This window comes from Octopus sinensis, linkage group LG3 (assembly GCF_006345805.1).
Source record: "Octopus sinensis linkage group LG3, ASM634580v1, whole genome shotgun sequence".
Lineage (NCBI taxonomy): Eukaryota > Metazoa > Mollusca > Cephalopoda > Octopoda > Octopodidae > Octopus > Octopus sinensis.
In genome coordinates, this window is record NC_042999.1 from 116,882,225 (window position 1) to 116,888,994 (window position 6,770).

General features: G+C 38.3%; 1 long non-coding RNA gene across 1 annotated transcript in view; it reads left to right on the forward strand.

The window, feature by feature from the left end:
• Window positions 1-661: 661 nt before the first annotated feature.
• Window positions 662-6,770, forward strand: part of LOC118762794 — a 12,934-nt gene continuing 6,825 nt past the window's right edge. The window contains exons 1-2 of the long non-coding RNA XR_004998544.1: window positions 662-673; window positions 6,178-6,181. This is a non-coding gene — a long non-coding RNA (uncharacterized LOC118762794). The remainder of the gene's footprint in view (window positions 674-6,177; window positions 6,182-6,770) is intronic.

Sequence of the window (6,770 nt, forward strand, 5' to 3'; positions counted from 1 at the left end):
CCACATCGACTTTTTCAAGTACCAATTGGAAAAGAAAGTGTAGATGGAGAGGCAAGTGCTCTCCACCAACGAATTTGTCAAAAAGTGGGTACTATGGCAAACATGGTAAAGACGAATGGAACTATTTTAATTATACGCTTGCAGAATGGAGAACAGTTGAGCGAGGTCTTGTGCCCTTGGCGGTCAGTGTGATGCTGGATCAGTAGTGTTTCTTGATTGGCTCCAGCTGGAGGCTCTCCTGTATCAGATGGACAGAATCATCCTTGTGTTCACACACTTCGCATTTTCTTTAACTCATATCCATATCCCCTCTTCTTCCTTCCTGTTATCAATTTTTTTTTGTAAGCTCTACTCAAATTGTATACTGTCTTTATAATGTTCCTCTCACTTGATATTGTTGTAAAAATCATTATTTTTGCTGCTGCAGCAGATGATAATGATGATGATGATGATGATGATGAATATGTTGTTGTTATTGTTTTGATACGATTGGACGTGTTTCGTTTTGGCCCTCACTGACTGTGGATTACTACTAGGTGAAGACACGAGGAAGAACATTTTTGATGCACAATTTCTAAATAGAGAAAGCGAGATTTTAGTTGTTTACCGTCATTCTTCTTTGTCTGGATTTTAACAAAAATGAGGAGATAATGTTTGTTCCTTTCTACCACTTGTAAGCAAATAAAATGGCTACAGCTTTTAAAAACGCCTCCTCAAAAATGTTGCACAAAACAAACACTTTTTTTAAGAAGGTAAGCAGGGTAAAAAAAAAAGAGAAAATCGTCAAAAATAATGTTAAAGAAAATAAATAGTAACATTTTGAAAAAGAAAATTATACGAATGAAATTGATTTTGTCGACTCGTTTAATAATAATAATAGCAACGGTAAAACAATAGAGTTCTTCACACACACTTTTGCAAGTACTACGTTCCATAAAATATTCTGAACATAAACAGATCCTATCAGGTGTGGGTTAGATGAGGAACAGGTTGTTGGGTGGTGGGGGTTAGAATAGACTTACAAGTTATTATACTCGTATATAGGCGCAGGAGTGGCTGTGTGGTAAGTAGCTTGTTTACCAACCACATGGTTCCGGGTTCAGTCCCACTGCGTGGCACCTTGGGCAAGTGTCTTCTACTATAACCTCGGGCCGACCAAAGCCTTGTGAGTGGATTTGGTAGACGGAAACTGAAAGAAGCCCGTCGTATATATGTATATATATATATATATATGCGTGTGTGTGTTTGTGTGTATGTGTTTGTCCCCCTAGCATTGCTTGACAACCGATGCTGGTGTGTTTATGTCCCCGTTACTTAGCGTTACATGGCCGCAGTCAAATGACTGAAACAAGTAAAAGAGTAAAAGAGTATACTCCATCAAGACCATAGAGCTATCTAGGAGTTGAGCTCTGTTATGGGCAGAGAAACTCAAGCAATGAGACGGGCGGCGCAATGCACAGAGCCCACTTATTGAAGAAGGTCACTTGCTGGTTTTTTGCACCGAAGAGCTAGAGAGAGAGCGAGAGAGAGAGAGAGACAGACAGACAGAGACAGACAGACAGATAGACAGACAGGGATGAGTGAGTGAGTGAGTGAATGAGTGAGTGAGTGAGTGAGTGAGTGAGTGAATGAAAAAGGAGAGAGAGAGAGTAAGAGAACAGAAAACAGCAACAAACCAGTAACTATACCAACAACAGGCGCCATAGTTCAATACCACGACTTGCTGAGACGCTGGAGAAGATCTCTTCGCCCTCAATTACAGAGTGGATGATTCCAAGCTGTACAATCCCATCTTCTTGCAAGGATGAGAAGCAAATAGGAGTCGTGTGGAATTAGCAGGTCATTGCTATAAAGAGGCAGAAAATAAAAGAAAATGAAAAAGACAAAAGCGACCGTCCCGTCAGAAAGCTGGATCGAGAGTAGAAGAGAAGCATTGACAGTGGAAAACATGAAATTTTAAGGTTGAAGAGAGAATAACTAAAAGCTGAACACATTGTTATTTGAATTGGATGAGAAGGCAATCAATATAAGGAAAGAAAGGTAATTGAGGTATTGTAACTCAGGCAGTAGTGATCTTTTACAGCAGAGTAATCTGCCAACAATCAACCGTCCACGTTAGACACTATAATCTTACAAGCGAAAAGACAAGTTTGTTTACATTTAAGTCGTAATCGTAACGATAGAAGCATCGAGAAATATGCAAACAAATTGTCTAAATACGGTAAGTCTTCAATGGTGATCCTGAGATAAATACATACATGTTGATGTTTCGATTGTTACGATCTGAATATCTGAGATATATATATATTTCTAATTTATATATATATATATATAATATTTTGTGTAATTTGATTTAGTATTTCTAAATTGAATTTTTCCCTGTAAGTTTGGAATAATATCCTCTCATATTATATATATATATACGGAGAATTCACAAAAAAACAAAAAAAAAAACAAAAGACGAAGTCAGATGGTGTAGACAACAAACAGATGTATTAGTTTAACGCTCGGGAAGTGAAAAATTCTAACGTTTCAAGCCTACGCTCTTCCACAGAAAACAACACAGAGAGAAGCAAGGAGAGAAAATAAAGAATGTGTAGTGGCTAGCGATCTGTCATGGCGAAGGCCGGACAGAGGGATCACAAAGGAGAGCTAGAAGGAAGGGGAGATAATGAAGTAGTGGTGATCCCAAAATGAAGGTGCGCGTGCGTGTGTATAAGAGAATTTGTATGTGCGTGTGGAAGAGGGCTGGTGACCGTGATGTGTGCGTGCGTGTATCTGTAGGTGTGTGGATGTGGAGCTGGGGAGTGGTCAGTGCTAGTTTGTGCGTGGTAGTGTGATGTGGTGTTGTGTGGTATGGTGGTGTATGGTGTAGTGGTGTGTGGTGTGATGGTGATGGGAGGTGGGGGAGGCGAGAGTGGGAAAGCAAGGGTGGGATAGAGATGGGGGTATGTGAGTAGGCTGAGGGTGGGGGTAGAGGTGGGGTGGGATGAATAGGGAAGGTGGGTTGATGTGTAGGGATGGGGTGGGGTTACGAGGGAGGGGTGACGATGAAGGAAGCAAGGGAGAAGGTTGGTAGCAGTGAAGAGAAGAGAGAAGGGGAGTAGGAGTGAAGAGAAGTAGGAGAGGTGGGTGGGAGGAAGTAGGTGTGAGGGGAAGAGAGGAGATGGGAGGAGGTTAGATGAAGAGGGGGAGGAGAGTTGAGCCCATGTGGCGCAAAGGAGCGAAGAGAGAAGATTAATCCTTGTTCACGGCGCAAACGGGAGTCCGGATGGCCCCTGTGCAAGGACAATCCGAACACAGACAAGTGTTGCAAAGAGTGACCGGTAGAGCGGGAATGGCGTGAGACCGGGGTGCCATTGCCGAGGCGGATATCTCGGAGGTGTTCCGCGAACCGGTCAGCCAAGTGGCGTCCCGTTTGCCCGATGTATAGAGAAGAGCAAAGAGAGTACTTCGCCCTGATAGATTGCAAGCCACTACGCATTCTTTATTTTCTCTCCTAGTTTCTTTCTGTGTTCCTTTCTGTGGAAGAGCGTAGGCTTGAAACGTTAAAGACTTTTTCACTTCCCGAGCGTTAAACTAATACATATGTTTGTTATCTACACTACCTGTCTTCGTCTTTTGCTTCTTTTTGTGAATTCTCCCTATATATATATATATATATATATATATATATATATATATATATATATATACATATAGAAAGGGTGGCCCAAAAGTAGGTCTACAGTTATCACGTAGGCATCCTAAATTTCTTTTAAAATATTTTATTATATTTAAATTTCTATCTTACAATTAACTAAATTAGCATAGAATAATGGTTTCATATTTTTTTTAATAATTAATATCTAAACTGTTAACATATGAATGCGAAAGAGATAGTTGAAAAACTGTAAACCTACTTTTGGGCCACGCTATATATATTTTATCATATTTTATTAGAAAATATAAACCCCTTTTGATTGCGTCCACTACAAATGACACAATAACAATCGCCTTCGAATTATACCCACGCAAATATTAAAAACGATATATTCAGAACAGTCACTACCCAAGAATTTATTCAGAACAATTCCAATCACTACTATTATAACCACAACGGGTCACTTTTAGGTCACTTGACCATTTAAGAGAATTTCACCATAAAGAGGATTCTACTACTGTCATACCACTCCCGCATTTTTATTATTCGTTCTCTTTTCCTACTCCATCTTCTTCTTCTTCTTCTTCTTCTTCTTCTTCTTCTTCTTCTTCTTCTTCTTCTCTTCTTCTTCTTCTTCTTCTTCTTCTTCTTCTTCAGCTACTACTGCTGTTTAAACAATCAAAACCAAGAACTCATATCAAATATTAGGACTGCTACTACCTGCTACCTGCTACCAAACCCTCACAAGAGTAAAGTGAGAGATAAATTCAATATTTTTCACTAGAGCACATATATTCTATTAATCTTCACAAGAAAAATGTTAACAGTGACTTCGAACTTTCTGCCTTACTAGCCGTCATGAGACTACCTAATGCCGAAATTTCGAAGTCACTTTGAACAACTTCCTTACAAAATTTAATACATGTATACACGCACATACGCATTTGTGCACATGTATTCCTTTATTATTTGACTAAATTTATGAGAAAAGAACAGACAGCCGCTCAGCAAGGACTATTTCGATAAATTATATTGAAATTCTGAAAAATGGTTAAATGAAACATTCTGACGACATTCTTACATGCTCAGCTGCGTTTCTGTCTAAATATTTTCTATTGTTTAGCATTCTAATACTACTCCTTGTGTAAGGTTATTTGGACATTCTGAATACAAAAGTAGACCCATAAAAGTAACATAAAATTTTAAGTTTTTCATTTATTGCCCGTTAATATTTCTTATTTCATATTTGTTTTCTACATATGTCCACCGAGCAATGAATTCCAACTACGTTTCTTATATCTTCTTGCTTAATGGTGGGAGCAGTAGCCATTCTATTATCTATTATCTATTATCCCGATTTACTAAGGCTTTTCGTTTCTTTTTCAATGTTTTATTGCTATTACTCAGTAGTGCTACTTGCTCTTAGTTCTGTGTAATACTTAACACCTAAATAAAATATCGCATATACAGAGGCAGCACACGTTTACACACACAAGCACAACTAGCGCGCGCGTACAGTACTAATTTTATTAGATGAATCCATTTCTTTGTAAATAAATATTTTCTTTTGGAAAGAATATATTTATATATGAGACACAACAATGCACAGCATCAACATTTATATAAAGTAGATGATAATGCTAATTTCTTTGTATTTGTTGCAAATTTAGATGAGAAAAATATTGTCGACTGCATAGACAACATGTTACATACTTTATCGATATCAGAGGACAGAAGATAAAGTTAACCTCAGCCGGATTTGAACTGCCGTTTGATGGTGTATAAGTACTCAACGGTGCGAAAAATCAAAGATATTGAGACTGATAGATTTAAGTATCTGGGTGTTTTGGAATATGACAAAATGAAGGAAAATGAAACTAAGGAAATCTTTAGGCGAGAATATCTCAGAAGAACCAAATTAATTATGGGAAGTAGACTCAATGGAAAAACAAGATCAGAACACATGGGCTGTTTCCTTGATGTGATATGGCGCAGGTGTTGTTAGCTGGACAAAGAATGAGCTTGAGGAAATGTACAGGAAAACTAGAAAAGTGAGGACAATTAATAAGGAACTACACCCCAAAAGCGATTTTGACAGGTTGTATGTGCCTAGGAACAAAGGGGGAAGAGGCCTCGTCAGATGCAAGATCTGATTACTTTACAACCCTAGTGCTCAACTGGTACTTTTTTTATCGACCTCAAAATGATGAAAGGCGAAGTTGACTGCGGGCATCTAGTCCACACAGTATAAAGGTATGATATAATGTACATGTGGTAGATGTAGACAGTATAAAGAGAAAGTGTAGCGAAAATAGCTGTACTGCTAAATGGGGTAGCAAGTATTGTGAAGGCCGAGTAGAAAAAGTGGGTGAAGATTGGCAAAGTAAGGAACATTATGATGGAAGACGAAAAAAGTGGGAGATAAATTGTAGTCAGAGTATAAAAGGAACAAAAGTCAATAAGGAATAGACTGACAAATGATTGGAAATGCATGAACACGATCAAACAGCTGTCTTGACAAGCAGTTGTTCTAGCAATGTCACAGGCTAGCAGTTGCTAATGGTGCTTTCACTGTGCAATGTGTATTTTCTTGAAACACTGGCAGTTAGTATGTTTTTTAATCAATATTTTTTAATATTAAAATAAAAACTTTTTCATTTAAAAAAAAGAACCCATTTAGAGTAACGTTTATCGCCACTTAAACATGAATCTTCCGTAGGAACCAATGTTACTGCTGTTTTTAACCCCAGGAGGATGCCTCCTCCAGCTGGTTATTCGATGCAATCTGCACCTGATATATATTGCAAGCAAGGGAGTGAATCCTTACCATCTTCCAGCCACGAAACCAACAGGCCTTATGGTTTCGACCTCTTTGTGGTCATCCTCGGTGGTGGATACTCGTCTGCTAGAAATAGCAGTAGTCCACTCCTGCTCGCAATATACAGTATATCTTATATACAATCTATCTTGCAACAAGCAAATTAGCTTTCTACGAATAGTTCACAACCAATTGATTTTGACAGTCTGGTTAGATGATTTGTGCAGTTCATTGTTAGTGAACCCGTCAGTTCAAAAGTTAGCGAAGTACAATTTCAAGATGGAACTAAAAATTAAAAACAGAAACGTA